This window comes from Larus michahellis, chromosome W (genome assembly GCF_964199755.1).
Source record: "Larus michahellis chromosome W, bLarMic1.1, whole genome shotgun sequence".
NCBI classification, from domain to species: Eukaryota; Metazoa; Chordata; class Aves; order Charadriiformes; family Laridae; genus Larus; species Larus michahellis.
This window is the reverse complement of record NC_133929.1, coordinates 8,052,338-8,077,335: the sequence shown is the minus strand read 5'-3', so window position 1 is coordinate 8,077,335 and position 24,998 is coordinate 8,052,338. Positions and strand designations below refer to the sequence as shown.

At 45.2% G+C, this 24,998-nt stretch overlaps 1 protein-coding gene across 2 annotated transcripts in view; it reads left to right on the top strand.

The window, feature by feature from the left end:
• The window catches only part of LOC141735461 (secretory carrier-associated membrane protein 1-like), a 90,504-nt gene that overhangs the window by 51,186 nt on the left and 14,320 nt on the right, over nt 1-24,998 (top strand). The window lies entirely within an intron of this gene.

The window sequence follows — 24,998 nt, the reverse complement described above, 5'->3', positions numbered from 1 at the left end:
ACCTCCATCCCCCCAAAAAACCCCAAAGTGCCTGTTTGAACTTGATGATACATACCTGCTACTTTGGCTTTTGCAACATCTGTAATGAGAAATTGTTTTAAATCCAGAAGTCAAATGTTGAAGTTAAATCTTTTTGTTAGCTTCAATTTTAAAATTATTGGATTATTTCATAGAAAATTCTGTAGGAAAAAAAAGGGAAGGGGATTACCCTAAGGCAGTTTGGTTATAGTATATTACAGTTTTCTGTTTTAAATATCCCTGTTGTAAAATGAACTTTGACCATTTATTACCTTAGAAATAATTTTACTGTTTTTTTTAAATCAGCTTATATATTAAGAAATATAATTCACAATCAGTGTTAATAGACTTGTGAGTTTAAGAAGTGTAATATCCACTTGCTTTATAATAGACATAGTTTTATATAGTTAAACATAGTTTTAGTCTATAGTGGAGAGTTAATATCATTTTAAAAAAATAGCGCAAAGTAAATTAGCTGAAGAATCAGTCCATGTTACAACTATCCTTTGTACACCAAGAATGCTCTACACAGTCTTTGTGGGGTTAATTTTGCCCTCGTTCAGGTGCTATGTTTTGACTGGAGAAATGCTGGATGAACCAAATGTACAGATGCCGTGACATTTGCTTCTTCTGCCTTGTCCAGTGTGATGAGAGCCTAATAAATACTCTGAGACTGATGAAATTCCAAAGATTTAGGTGCTTTGATGCTGTTGAAGAAGAGTTCAGGAAGACCTTCCTGCTGAGTCATGAGGTTCAGGCTAGACCCCCCCTTGCTTTCTAAACTTCTCAGAGAGGAGTCTAGGTGCAGCTGGATCCAGTCTTAGCCTCCAACTGTAGGAAAAAAGTTCAAACCCTAGGTTCTGTCACAGAGTTGGTTTAACACAGCTTGAGCTGGGTGCCTCCAAAGAGGGACCCCCTCGGTTATTTTCCTGTGCTTTTTAAAGCCTCACAATCTATTACATAAGCTATTCATGCACCTGCTCACGTGACAAGCATGTGTCTTTTGTCCGATTGAATTGTTCGATGGTTACGTGTCCTCTTTGATGATTGGAGTTTTGGTGCAGGCGCCTTTACCTTCTTACACAGTTTCATGATCTCTCTGTCCTATCTTGCACCTGGATTTCATCCATCTTCTGCTGACTCTGGGGTAGAATGGTCTCTTTCTTCACTATGCACCCAGAATTCATCTGTCTTCTGCTGACTCCAGGTAGAATGGTCCCTTTCTTCATTTCCAAGAATTATAGTTCCCTTTCCTTTGATCATAACAGTCACTCTAATTCATATTGCTAAGCATAATGCAATATGAATTGTTAATATTACTTATACAATTTCATTATGTTAGTTAGGTTACAATATATCAAAGTCACGCAAAACTACTAGCCATTCTTCTTGCACTAGTTCAGCCTAAATTCACTGTGTTGCTAGGTTACAAGTTGTGGCCTAAGGCTTCACCAGTCTTAGCTACTCATGATAAACAAGGCACATGATTTGAATAATCAAGTTTAAGATTACTTCAATTCCCAACAGATGCCATTAATATATTTTTAGCATACTAAGGGGATGTGAATTTCAGAACTTCTCTGTATTTTTTTTCAAGGCTCCAGATTTAGTTAGCAAATCTGCATAAATTTACCTGTTAATCTGGTAATCTTATTACTGTGATTGAACCATGTAATTAAAAAAACATAAAATGAGCAGTCAGCATTGAATCAAGTGAATTCCGCTTCATTGTAATCCACAGCTTTCTATATTCATTGTTGGGTCATTAATCTTTAAATAAGCAACTAAATCCACTGTAGAAGGTGGGACTAGTCATACTCATAAATCTGACAGACATTTAAGTTTTAAATGAAATCTAAGATCAAGTACTCCAAAATTTTGGGATAGTTACTAATTCTGGCCGTTTGCAGGACTGAGTTCTAAAAGTGCCGTATGTTTCAAGCACAAGGTGAAGTTGGGCAGTGAGAATGGGAATATTAACTCTGTTTTTCTTTTTCCTTCTTATGGCAATAAATAAAGGAAGCAGCAACATTATAGTATTTCAAAATGTATGTGAGCTGTGCTCTTATACTAACATGACAGATTTTCTTCTAGGTAGGCTGAGATTTTAACTGAGTCCTCTTGCTCTTTTCCTTCTTTAGCTCTTGTACTCTTTGACTTAGGGATTACTCGGGAAGGAAGGAAAAAGGCATAATAATGGAAAAGACAAAAATCTATTTTGGGCTTATAAAACAAAAAAAAAGACTGAGTACAGAACTTTGTGCCTTAGGGCTGGCTGTTGAATCAGGCCTTGTGACTCTTCTTTCTGTTGTGGTTTGGGCTGGACTGGCCACTGAAACAAACGACAGATGCTGTCCCCCGCCTTTCCCTGAAGGGAGAGGAGGTAGAGAGAGAGACTTATGAGTTGAAAAGAAATTAAACTACTTCCATGAAATATTAATAATAAAATAATAAAAAGAAAAGATATTAATATTACTAAGAAAATAATGAAATATATACAAAACCATATCAAGTTCCCAGGATGACGATCATGTCACCAGCAGGCACTGGGAAAGTCCCAGACTGCACTCATCAACGGATGGGAACTGGATTCTGGATCTGGAATCAGGAACACACGGATCGGGATCAAAGGCAGAGTCCTCCTTGGATGCCGTACACTGAAGAAAAAGAGGGCTGACCCTTTGATCCCTCGGCTTTTATACTGAGCATGATGCAGATGGGATGGAATACCCTGTTGATCGATTTTGGGTCACCTGTCCTGTCCGCTTCTCCCTGCAGGTGCAACCCCTCTATGCTTTTCCGCTTCCGACCCTCCAGCAGGGCAAATAACAAAGTTAGCTGACCTTGGTTGTTATAGCAATAAGTATAAGCAGGAGCCTTTCTGCATACCATTCCTTGGCATAAATTAGAAACAATGAGGTCTTATCTCTCTGGGAGCAGACTACTGTCTTAAAAATAAAAGTATCACAGAATGGTAGGGGTTGGAAGGGACCTTCAGAGATCATCTAGTCCAACCCTCCCTGCCAGAGCAGGGTTACCTAGAGCAGGTTGCACAGGAACGCATCCAGGCGGGTTTTGAATATCTCCAGAGACGGAGACTCCACCACCTCTCTGGGCAGCCTGTTCCAGTGCTCTGCCACCCTCAAAGTAAAGAAGTTCCTCCTCATGTTTAGGTGGAACTTCCTGTGTTCTAGCTTGTGCCCATTACCTCTTGTCCTGTCCCCGGGCACCACTGAAAAGAGCCTGGCCCCATCCTCCTGACATCCACCCTTTAGATATTTATAAGCATTGATAAGATCCCCTCTCCATCTTTTCTTTTCCAGGCTAAACAGACCTAGGTCTCAGCCTTTCCTCATAAGAGAGGTGCACCATTCCCTTGATTATATTTGTAGCCCTCCATTGGACTCACTCCAGCAGTTCCCTGTCCCTCTTGAACCAGGGAGCCCAGAAGTGGACACAGTACTCCAGGTGCGGCCTCACCAGGGCAGAGTAGAGGGGGAGGATGACCTCCCTCCACCTGCTGGCCATACTCTTCTTGATGCACCCCAGGATGCCATTGGCCTTCTTGGCCGCAAGGGCACATTGCTGGCTCATGGTCATCCTGTTGTCCACCAGGACTCCCAGGTCTCTTTCCACAGAGCTGCTCTCCAGCAGGTCAGCCCCCAACCTGTACTGGTGCAGGGGGTTATTCCTCCCCAGGTGCAGCACCCTACACTTGCCCTTGTTGAATTTCATAAGGTTCCTCTCTGTCCAACTCTCCAGCCTGTCCAGGTCTCTCTGTATGGTGGCACAGCCTTCTGGTGTGTCAGCCGCTCCTCCCAGCTTTGTGTCATCAGCAAACTTGCTGAGGGTGCACTCTATCCCTTCATCCAGGTCATTGATGAATATATTGAACAGGACTGCTAGTTACAGGCCTCTAACTAGACTCTGCACTGCTGATCACGACCCTCTGAGCTCTGTCTTTCAGCCAGTTTTCAGTCCACCTCACTGTCCACTCATCTAACCCACTCTTCCTAAGCTTACCTATGAGGATGTTATGGGAGACAGTGTCAAAAGCCTTGCTGAAGTTGAGATAGACAATGTCCACTGCTCTCCCCTCATCCACACAGCCAGTCGTGCCATCATAGAAGGCTTGGTCAAGCTCCCAATAACCTTCTCTTTCTCTCTGTGCTTTGCACAGATTTCCAGGGAGAGCTTTTTTTTTTTTTTGTTAAACTGACTGCTCCCATGTTTTTGTGAACTATAGCAATCAATTAGCAATGACTTGTGTCAGCTGCCAGTGGAGCTTTTCTATACTATATTGGTTTTGAGATCATTGCTGTTCTAGCGGGTTGCAGATAGAACAGCAGTTTTCCTGGCTCTGCAGCACCGGGCACTACTTCTTATATCTTTGTATGCTGCTACTAGTGAAATGTCCCATGTTTCTTGACTGTTATCTGACACCAAATATTTTTTGTCTCAAAAGCCTGTGTTTTCCATCTACTTTCCCCACATGCTGATAGCATGTGTAAAATGAGCAGTAGTGATTTTCAAAGAATATTTTTTATTTGAAGTTACAAACTGAAGAGCTGCTTAATCTCATAGAAAGCTTTTGTAGCATTTGGGTTTATTACTTTATATAGGCTGTGAATGTTTCCTTTTTCTGTGAACAAGACTTTTAAAGGTTTTTCAAAGACAAATGACTTAAACTATAGATTCTGGTGGAAATATACCCTGACGTGCCAACTTTCATGGTATTTTTTCCATTTAGGAGAGTTTCGTCTCCTCCATCCTTCCTTCTGTCTGAGGATACAATCAATAGCACATATAACAATCTGTGGTGATGTTTGTTTTGCTTGTTCCCAAGAGCCTCCAAGGATGGATACTTCATAAACTCCCCCCAAGCCTGTTCTAGTGTGTTGCCATCTTTATCCTTAGAAACTGTTTCCAAGTATATAATTTAATTCTCCCTTCCTCTGATTGATCTTCCCTGTTCTGTCCACTGTTGTTATGGAGAATACATTTATTCCCATTAGTTGTCATATTTTGACTAAATTAGCATAGTTCACTCAGCCTTTCTTTGTAGGTCATGTAGGTTTCATGATTCTTTTGTTGCTCTCTTACAGATTTGCCACTTGGTCTACTCCATGTTATTATGGGATTTTTAGTGTGTAGCATTGAGAATTGGACAGCGTGGACTGTGTCCAATATTTTATCTGAAGTCTTAATGTACTATGTAGAGGAAAAAAATACTTTCACATTTTTGGTAGTATGTACTTGTGTTCTGTGCTGATCTAAGCCTGTTTTAGAATATATTTTTTCCTATGGAAATTACTTCTGTTATTTGTAAGTTGTGTTTGCAAATGTCTCACCCTCCCCACAAAGAGCAGAACCAACAAGGAACAAAAGCCTAAACTACATTTGAAACCACCCTGATGTGCTCCAAGGTTGTGTGCAATCAAACTTCACCAGTTTTGTCCTCACTTGCCAGTTGCCTTGTGGGTTTCCTGAGAATACCATCAATGAAACATTACTGAAATGAAACTTGTTACCAAAATCTATTTTCATATAGTCCCAAACAGGACTGCAAAATAATATCTCAATAATGTAGATGCCAAATAGCATCAGTTCAACTTGTGGTCTTTATCTAAAATTCACTTTCAAACATTAATGGATGATAAAGTGTAGTTAGTTAATTAAGACAAGGAATGTATATCTAAGTAGGGTTTTCCTATACAAGGAAGTTTACACTAATAAAAATGAAGTTGAGTCTGAATATTAAACTAATATAATTTCCCATTGTTCACTCTTATTTTGGCATGAGGGGCTTTTTTTTTTTTTAACCTCACCTGCTTCCACAGCTAAACTAGGAGAAGGCTTTCTTAGATCACTTCACACTGAGTGCTGTATTGGTATAGCTGTGAAGTTATTGTTATATAGATGTTGCATGATGCAGACTTCTGCCAAAGCCTTAGGTCATTTCAGCTCTCAGGTGGTCATTATCTTCTGATAACTTCTATCACGGTTGAATTTGAAGAGGCAAGTAGGTGGAAGGTACTTAAAACCATTACCCTGAACATGAAAACACCTGTGTATTCATACAACAGCAAAGCTTATCATCTAGGTCACTTAGTGAAGGCATTGGCTGAAAGAACAAATGCCTCTAACTTGCAGCAGGCAGAGAGAAGGGCAAGTGGAGCAAAGGGAGAATTGTCAGTGAAGTCATGTGTCTTCGTCTGTAGCTTGCTGATACTCAGTTTTTACGGCTGAGATTCTCTGTGACAGCAGTGAAGTAGACCCCTATGTTGCTAGTTTTATTGTGCTAGTAAGTATCAGTAGTGAGCGTGATGTTGTTTCAACCCTCTTCCGCAGTGATAGTATTCTTTTAAAACTTGTCCTGTTATCATAACTGCAATTACCAAACAAAGTAATAATTTTGGAAAGATCAAACTCCACCAGAATGTGGACTTCTCTGGTAATCTAGGGGGTTTCCCTGTTTTCCAGTATTGACTAGAAAAAGAAAGAATACCCCTTAGTAAGCTTTCTCATGTTCATCAAATGAAGGTAGGAATTTGGATTTGTATCCTTTGTTGTGCTTTATGAGGCATACACATACAAATTCTGAAATGAGTTTCTTTGCTAACTTCTTGGAACAATGCTAAGATATGTAGATGCATTAAATGCTCTTTATTTAAAAGTACAAAGTTTTCTGTTTCTGGTGACTCTTGGAGGAAAATATGATTTCTCTGAGGGAAATGTGTTTTGAGTTCCTTCAGCCCTTTATGCATTGACGTGGCAACGCATAGCCCAAGGGTGATTAAAAGAGACTTCAGGGCCTTGGGATGGCTAGAAAGGGAGTCTGGGGCGCAGGTTATCTTTTCTTCTCTCCTTTCAGTTACAGGCAGTGACATTGGAAGAAACAGACGCACTCAGTCTGTTAATACATGGCTTCGTGGCTGGTGTCACTGCTGCAATTTTGTTTTTTTTAAATAGGATGGCCTACACGGCACCAGGCTTGCTGGCGTCGGATGGGGTTCATCTTTCTCAAAGGGAGAAGAGGATCTTTGCTCATGAGCTAGCAGGGCTTATTGATGGAGCTTTAAACTAGACTTGATGGGGGAGGGGGGTATTATCAGGCTTGCCTGTGAGAAGCCAAGGGATGACACACCAAGGTTTGAGAGATGGGTTGCTAGCAAGGGCCCTCAACCTGTTGCTCTGAGATGTGCTGGGTACAATGCAGCACAGTCAAAGTCTTATGGAGATGAGCCAGGGGCTCCTGAGGCAACAGGAGCCAATGGAAGGCCACCAATACAGGCCACCTGGAAAGCAGCACAAGGGATTTGTAGCCACTCCAGCCAGTATGTTAGCTTACACGGGACCCAGCTTAAGTGCCTCTAAGCACTGTAGCATGGGGGACAAACAAGAGGAGTTAGATATGTGCGCATGCCTCCAGGGCTATGATCTTATTGGCATCACAGAGACATGGCGGGATGGCTCCTATGACAGGAGTGTTGGAATGGAAGGATACAGGCTCTTCAGGAAGGACAGGCAGGGGAGATGAGGAGGGGGTGTTGCCCTCTATGTCAGTGGACAGCTGGAGTCCATGGAGCTCCACCTGGGGACAGACCCAACAGAGATCTTATGGGTCAGGATCAAAGGGAGGGCAGGGACAGGTGACATTACAGTGAGGGGTCAGCTACAGGCCACCTGACCAGGACGACAGAGCCAATGAGGCCCTCCATAGACAGATAGGAGCAGCATCGTGTTCACAGACCCTGGTCCTCATGGGGGACTTCAGCCACCCTGATATCTGTTGGAGGGACAACACAGAGCAGGGCACAAGAAATCCAGGAAGTTCTTGGAATGTGTCGACGACAACTGTCTTCTTCAAGTGGTAGAGGAGCCAATGAGGAGAGGTGCCATGCTGGACCTTGTCCTTACCACCAAGGAGGGGCTGGTGCTGAGTGTCAAGCTCAAGGGCAGCCTCGGCTGCAGTGATCATGAAATGGTAGAATCCAAGATCCTTTGGGCAGCGAGGAGGGCACGCAGCAAGCTCACTACCCTGGACTTCAGGAGAGCAGACTTTGGCCTCTTGAAGGGCCTGCTTGGAAGGGTAACATGGGAAAAAGTACTGGAGGGAAGAGGGGCCCAAGGAAGCTGGCTAGTATTCAAGGATCACCTCCTCCAAGCTCAGGAGTGATGTATCCCAACAAAGTAGTAGTCAGGCAAAAACGCCAGGAGGCCTGCATGGATGAACAAGGAGCTCCTGGACAAGCTCAAAAGCAAAAAGGAGGCCTACAGAGGGTGGAAGCAAGGACGGGTTGACTGGGTGGAATACAGAGAAACTGTCTGAGTGACCAGGAACCAGATTAGGCAAGCTAAAGCCCAGATAGAATTAAATCTGGCCAGGGGCATCAAGGATAACAAGAAAAACTTCTGTAAGTACGTTGGGGATAAAGGCAAGACTAGGGAAGATGTGGGCTGTCTCTGGAAGGAGACAGGAGACCTGGTCACCCAGGATATGGAGAAGGCTGAGGCGCTGAATGACTTTTTCGCCACGGTCTTCACTTGCAAGGGCTCCAACCACGCAGCCCAAGACACAGAAGGCAAAGGCAGGGTCTATGAGAATGAAGAACCGCCCACTGTAGGGGAAGATCAGGTTCGGGACCATCTGAGGATCCTGAAGGTGCATAAGTCCATGGGACCTGATGAAATCCATCCACGGGTCCTGAGGTAGCTGGCAGATGAAGTTGCTAAGCCGCTTTCCATTATATTTGAGAAGTCGTGGCAGTCTGGTGAAGTTCCCGCTGACTGGAAAAGGGGAAACATAACCCCCATTTTCAAAAAGGGAAAAAAGGATGACCCGGGGAGCTACAGGTCAGTCAGCCTCACCTCTGTGCCTGGCAAGATCCTGGAGCAGATCCTCCTGGAATCTCTGCTGAGGCACATGGAAAATAAGGAGGTGATTGGTGACAGCCAACATGGCTTCACCAAAGGCAAATCGTGCCTGACAAATTTGGTGGCCTTCTATGATGTTGCCACAGCATTGGTAGACAAGGGGAGAGCAACCGATGTCATCTACCTGGACCTATGTAACCGGTTCTTTTTTAAAGGTTTCAACATAGAAACCGGAGCCCACACAAAGGGGGGGGGGGGGCAGGTTAACTCTCCTTTACTGTGAAGCCTTGCTACAGGGGGGAAAAAAAAAAAAAAGCAGTTAATTCAGCTTTATTGCAAAGCCTTGCTAAGCAGTTCCCAAATGTCCCAAAAGTTACTCGAGAGTCTTACCAACCCCATAGACCGTAGTAGCATCGCTGAGCAGCAGGATAACGAGGAGCTGCATTGGTACGGCAGAGGAAGGCAGGCACAACGCTTGCTAAGCAGTTCCCAAATGTTCCAAAAGTTACTTCAGAGAGTCTTACCACCCCATAGATCATAGTAGCATTGTTGAGCAGCAGGATAACAAGGAGCTGCATCAGTACAGCAGAGGAAGGCAAGGCACAGTGCATTCAGGGCGTCCCCTGTATTTTCAAAGTGTGCTCATGTCTCTCTCTCTCCCCCTCTCTGACCCGAGACAGCCCCCTTATATCCTGTACTGGATTGAGTGGAAAAGTACAGGCTAGAGTCGCTGCACGCGTGGCCAGCACATGCAGCGAGCCTCACCAGACTCATGATCCAGCTTTGCTAACAGCGGCTGTCCGATACCTGACTACGTTGTTGTACTCCCTTCTTGTTATCTTCTTCTGTGAAGGTCAGGTTCTCAGGGATACGCACATAGTTTTTGCAGCAACAGTACTGAGTCCCTTTTTCCCAACATGTATACTGGGTTTGGTTCAACTAGTAATTTTTCATCGTGTCTCACTTGGATCATCCTCTATTATCCCTAACACATGCCACCCTGTGGTCCGTAGTTGGGACACGATGATATTCTACAACTCATACAAGGGTACGATGCAAAGCGGCATCTACAACTGATTGTATAATGCTTATTAAACACGGCAAACAGCATACTAAACATAACAGACAAATTCCTTCCACACAGGCAATGAGTATAATTTGCTTCAACCAGCCCCACCCCCAAGTCCATCCAGCAAACGGGTTCCACCCAGTGGTCTCAGCAAGATGCTGGTTCAGTCTTGTGCAGTTCTTGCAACTGGGCATGGATGGATGTGGAGTGGTCACTTAAATCCATACAACACAATCCTTTAAAATCTTGACAACCATGTCCGTGAGCCAAACGCGTCCCTATGGTGGGGAAGAAAGGTTCAGTCCATCGACTGGTCCCGGAAGTCAGTCAGTGATGAACTCCTCCTCGACTTGTTCACAATGGTGTCTTCCCTGATATTCCTCCTTTCTTGGGCTATTTTTATACTATTTGTTATCTTCAAGGTGGAGTTTGAGTGACTCTAGTCATGAATACCTTTATTATGATTGGCGTAAAATGCTCTTGCCTCACATTTAAAGGTACGGTTTACGAAAAATTCAGGGTGCATACTCAAGGAGGAGTGGTCACATCTTGGAGGCGGGTAGCCTTTGGGATGGAGGTGTGTTTTGGTATTATAATGATATTGTAATGAGCAAAAGCTCACACAAAGGACAGCATTTCATCAAAATTTGACAAACCGTTGGCTCAGGGTACCTTTCCTTAATGTGTGAACAATGCTGTATTTTTGACCATCTTAGTAATTATTACCTTAGTAATTATTCCACAACTAGTAGCATTACTAAACTTGGTTAACCAGCATCCAAGTTTATTCAAGGTCGTCAGTGCTTGTGCACTGGCAACTCCTGGTGCTAAAAAGGATGTGACTATGGTCCTGGCAGGACCCCAGAATTCAGTTTGGTTGTTGCAGTTTGGGGGAAATGCATGTACATCGTGTTGATGCTGGTGTAACGTTTGGTTCTGTTGTACCCATAAAGCTATAGTGACACTGGGATTAAAAATAGTCAGTCGGCCTAATGTACATGGTCCTCCTTTAACTACTTTGGGAATTCCAGCCTACACCCGGTCCCCACAGATCAAAACCAGTCCTGGTGACAGATATGACTCTCTCGAGTAACTCTTCGTGATATTTGGACTAGTAGTATTACACCATCGTGTGTTATTCTGGTACCACGGGGTGGTGGCATTGACCCACCAGGAGACTGTGGTGTTGTTTGTACTGATGAAGAAGTAAAACAAACAAACAACAACAACAAAAAAAACCCCAAAAAACAACGCATAGGTCTGCATTTAGTGTTCCTAAAATGCAGAGCTCCTGGGGCGGTAACGCAGGGGACTCCTCGATACATGGGAGCCAGCTGTCTCATACTTTGATGATGCTTGCATCCTTCTGGAGGCCGGGGCTGGGGGCAGTGCCCTGGATCGTCATGTTGAATTCACTAGTTGTTAGCGGCACTCCCACTAGGTACGTTGTGAACGGATTTTGGAGTGTGGCTGTGTTAAGACACAGCGTATCCTGTCCTGTCACATTAGCCAGAGTTACCCAGATGTTTTGATCACGAAGGTAGTGCATTTGCAGGTACCTATTCAATGATATAAACAGTAGAAATGGTTAGAGTCCTGTCCCCCCCCAGCCTTCTAATCTCTGCGCCGTAATTGCTGAGCAGGCACACGTAGCCACTGTGCTTCTCCTGGTACCACTATCGTAACTGCCTATGTGTCATCGGCTACCACTATTTCAGCTGCAGTGGGCCCCACTTCTCCTGGGGCTTGATACCAGACACGTGCACCTGCAAATATCTTTGGTATGGGGGGGGGGAGAGACTGGTGATACAAAGTGGGGGCATTACCCAAAAGTAAATATAGGCCAACGGCCCTGTGCTCAATGGGCACCGCGGAGTGAGAGAGAGAGTCCTTGTTACCAAGAATCCTTGGCAGCGAAAGAGTCCTTATTAGCAAGAGTGTGCACAGACTCCCTGTTTTTGCTGGTATTTAAATGGTTCAAACAGGCATAGTTTTCCTATCGTGCTTTGATCTTCTTCAACAACAGGCCAGGATTTTCAAGCAGCTAGATAAGGTGTCCCTGAGTCCATCACAGGCTTACATTATCTAAGTGCAAGTGTTTTTCTTGCAAGCACCCGAGACTGAATAACAATTGGTGTGATATATGTGTTTTTCAGCACCCAGGTGCGAGTCCCTTGAGCGTATTTACAATCCTCCTTGCTGATCTTCCATTGCTTTCCCACATTCCACCCCCTTGCTCAAGAGACCGCTTCTGCTGGGGTTCGTTCAGTCTCACGGGATATAACACAGAATAATTTACAAAGGCATGCAATAACATATATATAAAAAAAAGGAAAGAAAAAAACAAACAAACCATATCTCTACAGTACTGCTTTGAATCAGGTGTCCTATTTCTCTTTTTCTGCCGCTTTCTTGTAGCGCGTACAGCATGCTTTTGTGCTAACGCAGCACATTTCCTTTCTAATTGTTCCTGTAGTCTTTGTCTTTTTTTTCCTTATCACTTACGGCTGACATAAAAGTCTGCCTTTGCAACAAGAGCTCACCCTTAAGTTTCTCATTTTCCTGCAGAGCATCCTATAGATTTTGGCTCAACTCCTTTTCCCGATCAACCTTATAGGCAAACAAGAAGCAACCAGCCATACGCCCTGCATGGGTGAGCCGTTCCCAAGAGTGTAAGCGTGTCGGCTGGTGAAAACTCCCCCAATATTTCAGGACTTCCATCGGTTCTACGGCCCATCCTGGTCTATCTACCTTGGGTGCACTCACCTACATCTAAACACTGTGTATATACAAACTTCTTCACTTGACGGAGTGTCAGCCCTAGTCGCGTACGAGAACAGTACCACACCGGGCAGAACACCTGCTCAAGTGGAGTCACCTAACGACACTGCACACAACAAAAAGCAAACAGTAGCACACATGCTGATCAGCAGGTATAAGCTGGCGCCCGCACACACTTACACAGCAGACATACAAAACCAGCACTTCTATCTCAGGGAGACAACGCTCCCACCATGGGCCCCCCCCATACAGGGATGGCGCAGTCTTGGGGCAGCTATGCTCTCTACTGACCAAGTCCCATCCGCTGTGCACTGGCTTGGGGACAGTGCGACCTTGGTGCAGCCATGCACCCCACTAACCAAGCCCTATCCACTATTCACCAGCTTGGGGACAGCGTGATCTTGGTGCAGCTGTGCCCTCCACTGACCAAGCCCCATCCACTATTCACTGGTTTGGGACAGTGCGATCTTGGTGCAGTGGTGCACCCCACTGACCAAGCCCCATCCACTATTCACTGGTGTGGGGGACAACACGATCTTGGTGTGACTGTGCACTCCACTGAGCAAGCCCCGTCCATATCTCTACTGTAATATTTTTGCAACACAGACTGTGAGATTTCCATTTAAAGCATAGTGTGACTTTGTTTTCTGGACCTGTGGCCCTTCCCACTGTATTTCTTTTTAAAGTGGGAAATGTTAGCTTTAGGCTTTTCTTTTTTTTTTTTTTAACATTGCATAGTCATTTGCTGTCATCCAGTTAGCTATTTGCATATTACCACAGCTAAAGAAACATAATTATCTCACAAAAATGATGTTAAATAATGACTTCTTTGACAATACAAGTAGTATTTGAAGCTTAAGATGTCATTATTTTACCTGTTAGCATAAACCAATCATCATATACAGTTTAAAATGCAGCTCTTTAACCTGTATTGTATGACATTCTATAATTCCATTTTTTCTTCCATTCTGTCCATTACAATATAAATGTACAGCGAGGAATATAGTTTTCATTCCTACTTAGTTAAAATACTTTACATTTGAAGTTACAAGTATGTAAGCAGTTTGTATTATTGGAATCCCATGCCAGGAGGCCTGCATGGATGAACAAGGAGCTCCTGGACAAGCTCAAAAGCAAAAAGGAGGCCTACAGAGGGTGGAAGCAAGGACGGGTTGACTGGGTGGAATACAGAGAAACTGTCTGAGTGACCAGGAACCAGATTAGGCAAGCTAAAGCCCAGATAGAATTAAATCTGGCCAGGGGCATCAAGGGCAAAAACTTCTATGTCAGTGATAAAATGAAGACTAGGGAAGATGTGGGCCTTTTCCAGAAGGAAACAGGAGACCTGGTCACTCAGGATATGGAGAAGGCTGAGGTACTCAATGACTTTTTCGCCACGGTCTTCACCAGCAAGGGCTCCAACCACACAGCCCAAGACACAGAAGGCAAAGGCAGGGTCTATGAGAATGAAGAACCACCCACTGTAGGGGAAGATCAGGTTCGGGACCATCTGAGGAACCTGAAGGTGCATAAGTCCATGGGACCTGATGAAATCCATCCACGGGTCTTGAGGGAGCTGGCAGATGAAGTTGCTAAGCCACTTTCCATTATATTTGAGAAGTCGTGGCAGTCTGGTGAAGTTCCCGCTGACTGGAAAAGGGGAAATGTAACCCCCATTCTCAGAAAGGGAAAAAAGGAAGACCTAGGGAACTATAGACCGGTCTCACCTCTGTGCCTGGCAAGATCCTGGAGCAGATCCTCCTGGAATCTCTGCTAAGGCACATGGAAAATAAGGAGGTGATTGGTGACAGCCAACATGGCTTCACCAAAGGCAAGTCATGCCTGACAAATTTGGTGGCCTTCTATGACAGGGTTACAGTGTTGATGGATAAGGGGAGAGCAACCGATGTCATCTACCTGGACTTATGCAAAGCGTTTGACACTGTCCCGCACAACATCCTGGTCTCTAAATTGGAGAGTCACGGATTTGATGGATGGACCACTCAGTGGATAAGGAACTGGCTGGATGGCTGTACTCAAAGGGTTGTGGTCAATGGCTCGATGTCCAATTGTGGACTAGTGATGAGTGGTGTTCCTCAGGGGTCAGTACTGGGACCAGTGCTGTTTAACATCTTTGTCTGCAACATGGACAGTGTGATTGAGTGCACCCTCAGCAAGTTTGCCAATGACACCAAGCTGTGTGGCACAGTTGACATGCTGGAGGGAAGAGATGCCATACAGAGGGACCTGGACAGGCTGGAGAGGTGGGCCCACGCAAAACTCATGAGGTTCAACAGGGCCAAGTGCAAGGTCCTGCACCTGGGTCAGGGCAACCCCAAGTACAAATACAGGCTGGGTGGAGAATTGCTTGAGAGCAGCCCTGAGGAGAAGGACTTGGGGGTGCTGGTGGATAAGAAAGTCAACATGAGCAGGCAATGTGCACTCGCAGCCCAGGTGGCAAACCGCATCCTGGGCTGCATCAAAAGAAGCGTGGTCAGGAGGTCGAGGGAGGTGATTCTGCCCCTCTACTCTGCTCTGGTGAGACCCCACCTGGAGTACTGTGTCCAGTTCTGGAGCCCTCAGCACAAGGAGGACATGGACCTGTTGGAATGGGTCCAGTGGAGGGCCACAAAGATGATCAGAGGGCTGAAGCACCTCTCCTATGAAGACAGGCTGAGAGAGTTGGGGTTGTTCAGCCTGGAGAAGAGAAGGCTCCGGGGAGACCTTATAGCGGCCTTCTAGTAATTAAAGGGGGCTTACAAGAAAGCTGGAGATGGACTTTTTACAAGGGCAGGTAGTGATAGGATGAGGGGTAATGGTTTTAAACTGAATGAGGGTAGATTTCAATTACATATTAGGAAGAAAAATCTTCACTGTGAGGGTGGTGAGACACTGGATATGCTGCCAGAGAAGTTGTGGATGCCCCATCCCTGGAAGTGTTCAAGAACAGGCTGAATAGGGCTTTGAGCAACCTGGTCTAGTGGGAGGTGTCCCTGGTGTCAGGGGGGTTGGAACTAGATGATCTTTAAGGTCCCATCCAACGTTGTCAGAGTGAGAGTAGCGGTAGTACTCATTGTCGGAACTGGAGTAGTGGCGTTGCATATCGTATTACACCTATTCCTGCACCACTGTCTAATATAAAACCACCCCTGTAACACCTGCAAGAGAATCGATAATAAAATCATGATTTGATAGTAACAATCATTTCCACAATCCCCAAACTCTAGTGGAGTCAGCTTGGCATAAAAGGAAGAAGTAAACTTTCCCAATGTAAAATTGAAAGTGTAATTAGTGACAAAATCCACCTCGCCCAAGGTGTGCAGGTAAAGTCACTACCAAACTTATCCCAGCATAAATCAACATTAAACACCATAGCATCATGGCATGTTTTTGCTCAGTACTCAAAACCAAACCACCGCAAATAAACACAAGGAACAAATGAACAATAGCACAACACATATGGCGGGTTAGGCAGCATTGCATCAACTAACTTTAAATAAAACTCTATAAAGGCACTGTCACGTCCCACTCAGAAGAGGGGGGGGTAAGTAACTCAGATTCACAAATCCCCAGCATCGCGGACTAAGGTGAGACAAATCTCAAGGTCTGTATACAAACATTTATTAGGTTAGTAACCAGGTCTTAACTAGGTCCACGATAATTGTTTAGGTATAAAGCAAATTATGGCAAATGGTAAGGTATGCATTGTGTTACTTAGCAACAGGTATGCAACAGCTTATGGCAAGCGGTACTTAATAACAGATATACAGTGAATTATGGCAAGCGGTATGGTATGCCTTGCATTACTTCTTTGAAAGGAAAGAGAAAAGGAAAAGAAAAGAATGAAAAAAAAGAATTCTGTGATTCTGTGAAAAAAAAAGAGATAGGGAGAGAGATAAAGAGATCACCAGTCCTGGTTCCAGCATTAAGCGCTCCTCTGTGTAAAATCTCTTCAGGGAAAAATCTTCCCAGGCAAAAATCTTCTTTTCTTCATGGAAAGTCTTCCCCCTTTTATGTTTGCCCACTCCTAGAGGCAGTTCCATCTCAGGTTGTTCCCCCCCCCCCTCAGGTGATGTGCAGCATGATTTGGGTAGGGAGACAAGAGCTTTCCAGAGAAATGGCTTGTCCTTCACTGGAGAAAAAACAGGGATGTTATGTTTCTTTAAAACTTGTCATTCAGGCACCAGTTTTCTTTCTCATGAGTCACACAAGAGAGAACCAGGTGTTAGCCTTATCAGTTCCTTGAGCAGAAGGCCTGATACTTCGAGTGTTTGAGACATTAAAAATCTTTTCAGGCTGCTTTGTTTAGGAGAAGTTATGAGTCATCTCTTAGACCACCCTGTGGCTCAAACACTCGAAGTGGAAATTACAGGTCGTTTCTTACAGGCACGATATAATATTTCGCTCAAGAATGAGCTGTCTGTTTTAATTTCCAACTCATAAAGACTCTCAAAGAAAAAAATCTGATACTCTCTCAACTGAGCAAGCCAGAATTCAAACTATTCATGCAATCTGTAACAGCCCCAGTCAAGCCCCACATTGGGCACCAATTAACCTGTCAAGGTTTTAGGCTGGGCTGGCCACTAAACAAATAACAGATGTTCTCTATTAGCCCCTCTTCCTTCCCAGAAGGGCAATCCAGAAGGGAAGGAAGAGAGAATAAGGGAGAGAGACTTATGGGTTGAAAAAACCTAAAACAGCTTTAATGAAATATTAACAATAAAAAGAAAAAAAATAAGAAAGTAATGAAATATATACAAAACCAATATTGAGCTTCCATGATGATGATCACATCGCCAGCAGGCACTGGGAAAATCCCAGACTGGACTCAGCAGCAGATGGGAACTGGATTCAGGAACAAACAGATTGGAGTCCTCCTCAGACACTGGCCATTGAAGAAGAGAGGGACTGACCCCTTTGATCCCTCAGCTTTATACTGAGCATGATGCAGATGGGATGGATTACCCTGTTGGTCAGTTCTGGGTCACCTGTCCTGTCTGCTTCTCCCTGCAGGTGGGACCCCTTTATGCTCTTCTGCTTCTGGCCCTCCATCTTGGCACATAACAGTTAGCTGACCTTGGTTGTTATAGGAATAAGCATAAGTAAGAGCCTCTCTGCATACCATTCCTTGGTATTAACTATAAACATCAGGCATTATCGCTGCTAGAAGCAGACACTGTCTGAAAAACATACCGTTAATTTCAGAGAGTAGAGTCAGTTAGAAGAGACTTAACTGAAAAGTAAAATTACTGAAAAAAAAAATTGGTTTTATTCTACCTCAAACCCAGACAGATATGTAGATGCATTAAATGTTCCTTATTTAAAAGTATGAAGTTTTCTGTTTCTGGTGACTCTTGGAGGAAAATAATATTTGTTTGAGGGAAATGTGTTTTGAGTTCCTTCAGTCTTTTATGCATTGATGGGGGTCACTTTTCTTGAAGATTTTTTTTCCACTAAGTTGATTTAGGGCTTATTTAAGTACTAGTTAAGTGGGAAGCAAAGATCTTTTAAGAGTCTTTTTTTCAGAATCTTTATTGTCTTGCCAGTCCTTTACAGTCAAATCTGAGGCAAGCTGCTCTGGAGCTGAGGCAGGGAAACAGCAGGGCAGCAAAGAGACCCGCCAGGAGCCAGCAGCTTTCGTGAGAGATGCTGATGAGGCCTGGGCATTGCCAGAGCAACTGTGGCCACCCCCACACCTATAAAAAGCAGCTTAGAAAGTGCTAGTGACCAGAGCATGGTGTGGCAGTTTGCGTGGAAGGGTGCGCAGGAAGGGCACCATCACCCTACCAGCTGAAAAGGTGAGTTCAGTTGGTGGTCATCACCCTCCCATAAGGAGCTTAGCTATGGCATCCACCCAGCAGAAAGCTGCATCCTCTGTGCTCACCAGACCTGATGTGGCAACCCAGCCAGAGCTCCCACAAAAACATACAGCCACCAAGGTCTCAGGCTGCAGGGAGTGCTAGAGCCTTTCACTGGTAACAGATGGCAGTAGTGAGAACACCTGTGTGAGGTGTGACCAAATACGCTATTGGCTCAGCCTGATATCAGAGCTACAAGAGGAAGTAGAAAGGTTAAGGAGCATCAGGGAGCCTGAGAAAGAGATAGACTGGTGAAGCCATGCTCTACCCTCCCTGAGACAAACAGGAACAGCTGCCAGAAAAAAAACAAACAACCCAAGATCAAGGGGATCCTGTATCTTCCCTCTGACAGACTGAAGGCAGAAACTTAAAGGAAAGGAGTGAATGGAGGTAAGTCTACACTCAGGGCAGCAGGTGAGCTCCCTCTTTGCCTACCTCACCTTCCCAGGTGCCTCTGTACAACAGGTATGAGGCTCTGGATCTGGAAGGTCAGTCAACTGATGGTGTGGATGATGGTCCATCTACACCAGAGGTGTTGCCGAGGTCAGAAAGGCCTACCCCCTGTACCATGACCACCTCCACAAGGAAGAAAAAATGGGTTATAGTTGTAGATGACTCCCTTCTGCTGCCTTCCTAGGGCCTGGGTTAAGGACATCACTAGGAAACTTCCTAGCCTGGTATGGCCCTTAGGCTATTATCTGTTATTGCTCTTCCATGTGGGTGGCGATGAAACCACAACACATAGTCCAAGGGTGATCAAAAGAGGCTTCAGGGCTTTAGGATGGTTGGTAAGGGAATCCAGAGCACAGGTAATTTTTTCCTCTCTCCTTCCGCTTGTGGGCAGCGATATTGAAAGAAACAGATGGACCTAGTCTATTGATACATGGCTTCATGGCTGGTGTCACCACCAGAATTCTGGGGGTTTTGATAATGGGATGGCCTACATAGCACCAGGCCTGCTGTATCGGATAAGATTCATCTTTCTTAAAGGGGGAAGAGGGTCTTTGATGATGAACTAATGGGGCTGATTGACAGAGCTTTAAACTAGACTTGAAGGGAGAGGGGGATAATATCAGGCTCGCCCATGACAAGCCATGGGATTGCATGCCAAGGTTTGAGGGACAGGGTGCTAGCGAGGAACCTCAGTCTGGTGCTCTAAGACTTGGTGGGTATACTGCTGCACACTTGAAGTCTTATGTAGATGAGACAGGGGCTCCTGAGGTAATAGGTGCCAACGGGGAAACACGGGCTAAATACCTCAAAGGAATTAAGGGATGTTCCTCTAAAAAGATGACATGGCCGACAGCTCAGCTGAAGAGCCTCTACACCAATGCATGCAGCGTGGGCAGCAAACAGGAGGAGCTGGAAGACACCGTGCTACTAGAAAGCTACAACCTAGTTGCCATTACTGAAATGTGGTGGGACGAATCCCATGACTAGAGTGTGGCTATCGATGGCTACAGGCTGTTCAGAAGGGACAGGCGAGGAAGGGGCGGAGGCATTGCCGTCTACATCAAGAAATGGATAGAGTGTAAAAAGCTGTCTCTGAAGAATAGCCGTGAGCAAGTTGAAAACCTATGGGTAAGACTTAGAAACTGAGGCAACAAAGGGAACCTTGTGGTTGGTGTTTACTAGAGGCTGCCCGATCAAGGGGAGCCTATTGATGAAGCCTTCTTACTCCAGCTACAGGAGGCATAGCGCTTGCAGGCTCTCGTCCTGCTGGGGGACTTCAACCACCCCGACATCTGCTGGAAAAGTAGCAAGGCAAGCTGTAGGCAATCCAGGAGGCTCCATCGATAACTTCTTAAGCCAGGTAATTGACAGCCCTACCTGTTGGTCGCACACGCAAGTGAGCCAATCAGAGACGTCAGGATTGGAGGCAGCCTGGGCTACAGTGATCATGCACTGGTGGAGTCCTGAGGGATATGAGTCAGGCAAAGAGTAAAGTCAGGACCCTGAATTTTTGGAAAGCAAACTTCCAGCTCTTCAAGGAGTTAGTCAACAGGACACCCTGTGAAACTGCCCTCAGGGACAAGGGAGCAGAACAGAGCTGGCAGATCTTTAAGGATGCTTTCCATAGAGCATAAGAGCTCTCAATCCCCAGGTGTAAGAAACTGGGAAAGGAGGGCAAGAGACTGGCATGGCTGAGTCAAGACCTGCTGATCAAACTAAAGGGCAAGAAGGAAATGCACAGTCAGTGGAAGAAGGGACAGGTATCCCGGGAAGAGTATAGGGATGCTGCTCAGTGGTGTAGGGATGGGGTCAGGAAGGTCAAGGCACAGCTGGAGTTGAACTTGGCAAGGGACACAAAGAATAATAAGACGAGCTTCTACAGGTATATCAGCGAGAAAAGGAAGGTCAAAGAAAGCGTACCCCTCATGATGAACACAACTACCAAACTGGCAACGGATGAGAAGGCTGAAGTACTCAACAACTTTTTTGCTTCAGTCTGGCAACTGGCAACCTCTCTTCCCACACCTCTCGGGTGGATAGACTTCAAGATGGGGACTGGAGGAGCAAAGTCCCTCCCACTGTAAGAGAAGATCAGGTTTGTGACCACCTGAGGAACCTGAACATACAGAAGTCCATGGGACCTGATGAGATGCACCCCAGAGTCCTGAGGGAATTGGCTGTTGTAGTTGCCAAGCCACTCTCCATGATATTTGAAAAGTCATGGCAGTCAGGTGAAGTCCCCAGCGGCTGGAAAAAGGGAAACATCGCACCCATTTTTAAAAAGGGGAGAAAGGAGGACCCTGGGAACTACCGCCCTGTCAGCCTCACCTCTGTGCCTGGGAAGATCATGGAACAGATCCTCCTAGAAGCTATGCTAAGGCACATGGAGGACAGGGAGGTGATTTGAGACAGCCAGCATGGCTTCACCGGGGGCAAGTCCTGCCTGACCAACCTAGTGGCCTTCTATGATGGAGTGACTTGCATCAGTGGACAAGGGAAGAGCTACGGATGTCGTCTCTCTGGACTTCTGCAAGGCCTTTGACACAGTCCCCCCCAACATCCTTCTCTCTAAGTTGGAGAGATACGGATTTGATGGGTGGACTGTTTGGTGGATAAGGAATTAGCTGGATGATCGCATCCAGATGGTAGTGGTCAACAGCTCAATGTCCAGATGGAGATTGGTGCCAAGTGGTGTCCCTCGGGGGGTTGGTATTGGGATCAGTACTTCATCAATGACATAGTGGGATTGAGTGCGCCCTCAGCAAAATTGCAGATGACAGCAAGCTGAGTGGTGCGGTCGACACACCTGAAGGACAGCCAACTGCATCCTGGGCTGCATCAAAAGAAGTGTGGCCAGCAGGTCGAGGGAGGTGATTCTCCCATTTACTCCGCTCTCGTGATACCCCACCTGGAGTACTGCGTGCAGCTCTGGAGTCCTCAGCACAGGAAAGACATGGACCTGTTGGAGTGGGTCCAGAGGAGGGCCATGAAGATGATCGGGGGCTGGAACACCTCTCCGGTCAGGAAAGGCTGAGAGAGTTGGGGTTGTTCAGCCTGGAGAAGAGAAGACTCAGGAGAGACCTTATTGCGGCCTTTCAGCACTTAATGGGGGCTTATAAGAAAGATGGGGACAGACTTTTTAATAGGGCCTGTTGCTATAGGACAAGAGGTAATGGTTTAAAACTAAAAGAGGGTAGATTTAGATTAGATATTAGGAAGAAATTCTTTACTGTGAGGGTGGTGAAACACTGGAACAGGTTGCCCAGAGAGGTGGTAGATGCCCCATTCCTGGAAACATTCAAGGTCCTTTTGGATGGGTCTCTGAGCAACCTGATCTAGTTGAAGATGTCCCTGCTCATTGCAGGGGTTTGGACTAGATGACCTTTAAAGGTCCCTTTCATCCCAAACCATTCTATGATTCAATGATTCTATAGGAATGATAGCAGCATGTCTAAAACCCTAATATTAATAATGATAAGAATATATTCAAGCAGTAGAACAAAGGGAGCTGTGAGCTGCTAGAGGAAGTTCCTTAAAAGTCTGAGACTACTTTGATCCACACAAGCTTGTCGCAGAGCTATGTAATAAAGCTGAGTCGTGTGATTTTGTAGTTACAAGATGAATCAATTAGAGACTGAATAATTTGTGATATAACTGATACAGGTGAAAGCAAGGTTACTGCAGGAAATGGATTTGACTTTGTAAAGAACAGTGGATATTTGCAGGGCTAGAGAAAACTGCTTCTCAAATTAAAGTGTTAGTAAGCAGTGAAAGAAGAGAAGTACATATTAAAAATAAATATCAGGGCATACAGTCAGAATACTACACTAAAGAAAACAGGTTGGTTTTCTTTAAATAAGTGAAACAATAAATTGAGGAGTGTGATATTACATATATGGTCTGAAAGAAACCATGTTTAGTTTGTATTTGAACATGGACTTTTATTTAAGAAAAGGAAGACGTTTTCACTTGACCAGGGTCAGGAAATAAATGCAGGCCTTTCCTTAGCATTCACAGGTTACATTTAGTATTTGAATAATGTGAAAAACAGCAGAAATAGGCCAAAATTATGGCTCACTTATTCACAAAACATTCAAAGTTGTTAATGGTGTGAGACAAAAAGTCATACTAAATCACCTGCAGCACAACAAGAGCAGTCTCCCCTGGTAGGCTTCCAGAAGAATAGTCCTCCCCATGACAAGACAAAATTGAAGTCTGCATGGTTTTGTTTGTTTTGTGGTTTTTTTGTTGTTTGTTTAGGTTTTTTTTAATAAGAAGTGAACAACAAAGTGGCTCCAAAAAGTACATAGAAGAAATGGTGGGTGAGTCAAAGCTTTCCCAGTCCCAAAATAGCTCTCTGTATGCATCTGCCATGAGAAATGTGTGTCCATAAAAACGGACTTCCACCTTCTCGTGATCTCATTGGCATCACGGAGATGTGGTGGGATGACTCCTATGACTGGAGTGTTGGAATGGAGGGATACAGGCTCTTCAGGAAGGACAGGCAGGGGAGATGAGGAGGGGGTGTTGCCCTCTATGTCAGTGAACAGCTGGAGTGCATGGAGCTCCACCTGGGGATGGATGAAGACCCAACAGAGAGCTTATAGGTCAAGATTAAAGGGAATGCAGGGGCAGGTGACATTATGGTAGGGGTCAGCTACAGGCCACCTGACCAGGACGATGGAGTGGATGAGGCCCTCCATAGACAGATAAGAGCATAGACTTGTCGTCTCTCTGGACTTCTGCAAGGCCTTTGACACAGTCCCCCCCAACATCCTTCTCTCTAAATTGGAGAGATATGGATTTGATGGATGCACTATTCTGTGGATAAGGAATTGGTTGAATGTTTGTAGGGTAGTGGTCAACAGCTCACTGTCCAGTTGGAGATTGGTGACGAGTGGTGTCCCTCAGGGGTCCATATTGGGACCAGTACTGTTCAATATTTTCATCAATGACATAGTGGGATTGAGTGCGCCCTCAGCAAATTTGCAGATGACAGCAAGCTGAGTGGTGCGGTTGACATGCCTGAGGGACGGGATGCCATCCAGAGGGTCCTGGACAAGCTCGAGAAGTGGGCCCATGTGAACCTCCTGAGGTTCAGCAAGGCCAAGTGAAGGGTTCTGCACCTGAGTCAGGGCAACCCCCAGTATCAATACAGGCTGGGGGATGAAGGGATTGAGAGTAGCCCAGAGGAGAAGGACTTGGGTGTACTGATGGATGAGAAGCTGCACATCAGCTGACAATCTGCACTCACAGCCCAGAAAGCCAACTGTATCCTGGGTTGCATCAAAAGAAGCATGGCCAGCAGGTCGAGGGAGGTGGTTCTGCCCTTCCACTCTACTCTGGTGAGACCCCACCTGGAGTACTGTGTCCAGCTCTGGAGCCCTCAGCACAGGAAAGACATGGACCTGTTGGAGTGGGTCCAGAGGAGGGCCACGAAGATGATCATAAGGTGGAACACGTCTCCTATGAGAAAATATTTAGAGAGTTGTGGTTGTTCAGCCTGGGGAAGAGAAGGCTCTGGGGAGACCTTATTGCAGCCTTTCAGCACTTAATGGGGGCTTATAAGAAAGATGGGGACAGACTTTTTAGCAGGGCCTGTAGCGATAGGACAAGATGTAATGGTTTTAAACTAAAAGAGGGTAGATTCAGGCTAGGTATAAAGAAGAAATTTTTTACAATGAGGGTAGGTGCCCCATCCCTGTAAAAATTCGAGTTCATGTTGGATGGTGCTCTGAGTAACCTGATCTAGTTGGAGATGTCCCTGCTCATTGCAGGGAGGTTGGACTAGATGACCTTTAAAGGGCCCTTCCAACCTAAACCATTCTATGGTTCTGTGACTCTTCTGTTAACCTCACTTTCCAGTAGAATGACTAAATGTTTCTCTGGACTTAAATAAAAAAAAAAAAAAATTGTTGCTGTAAGGAGCTGCTTGTACGCTC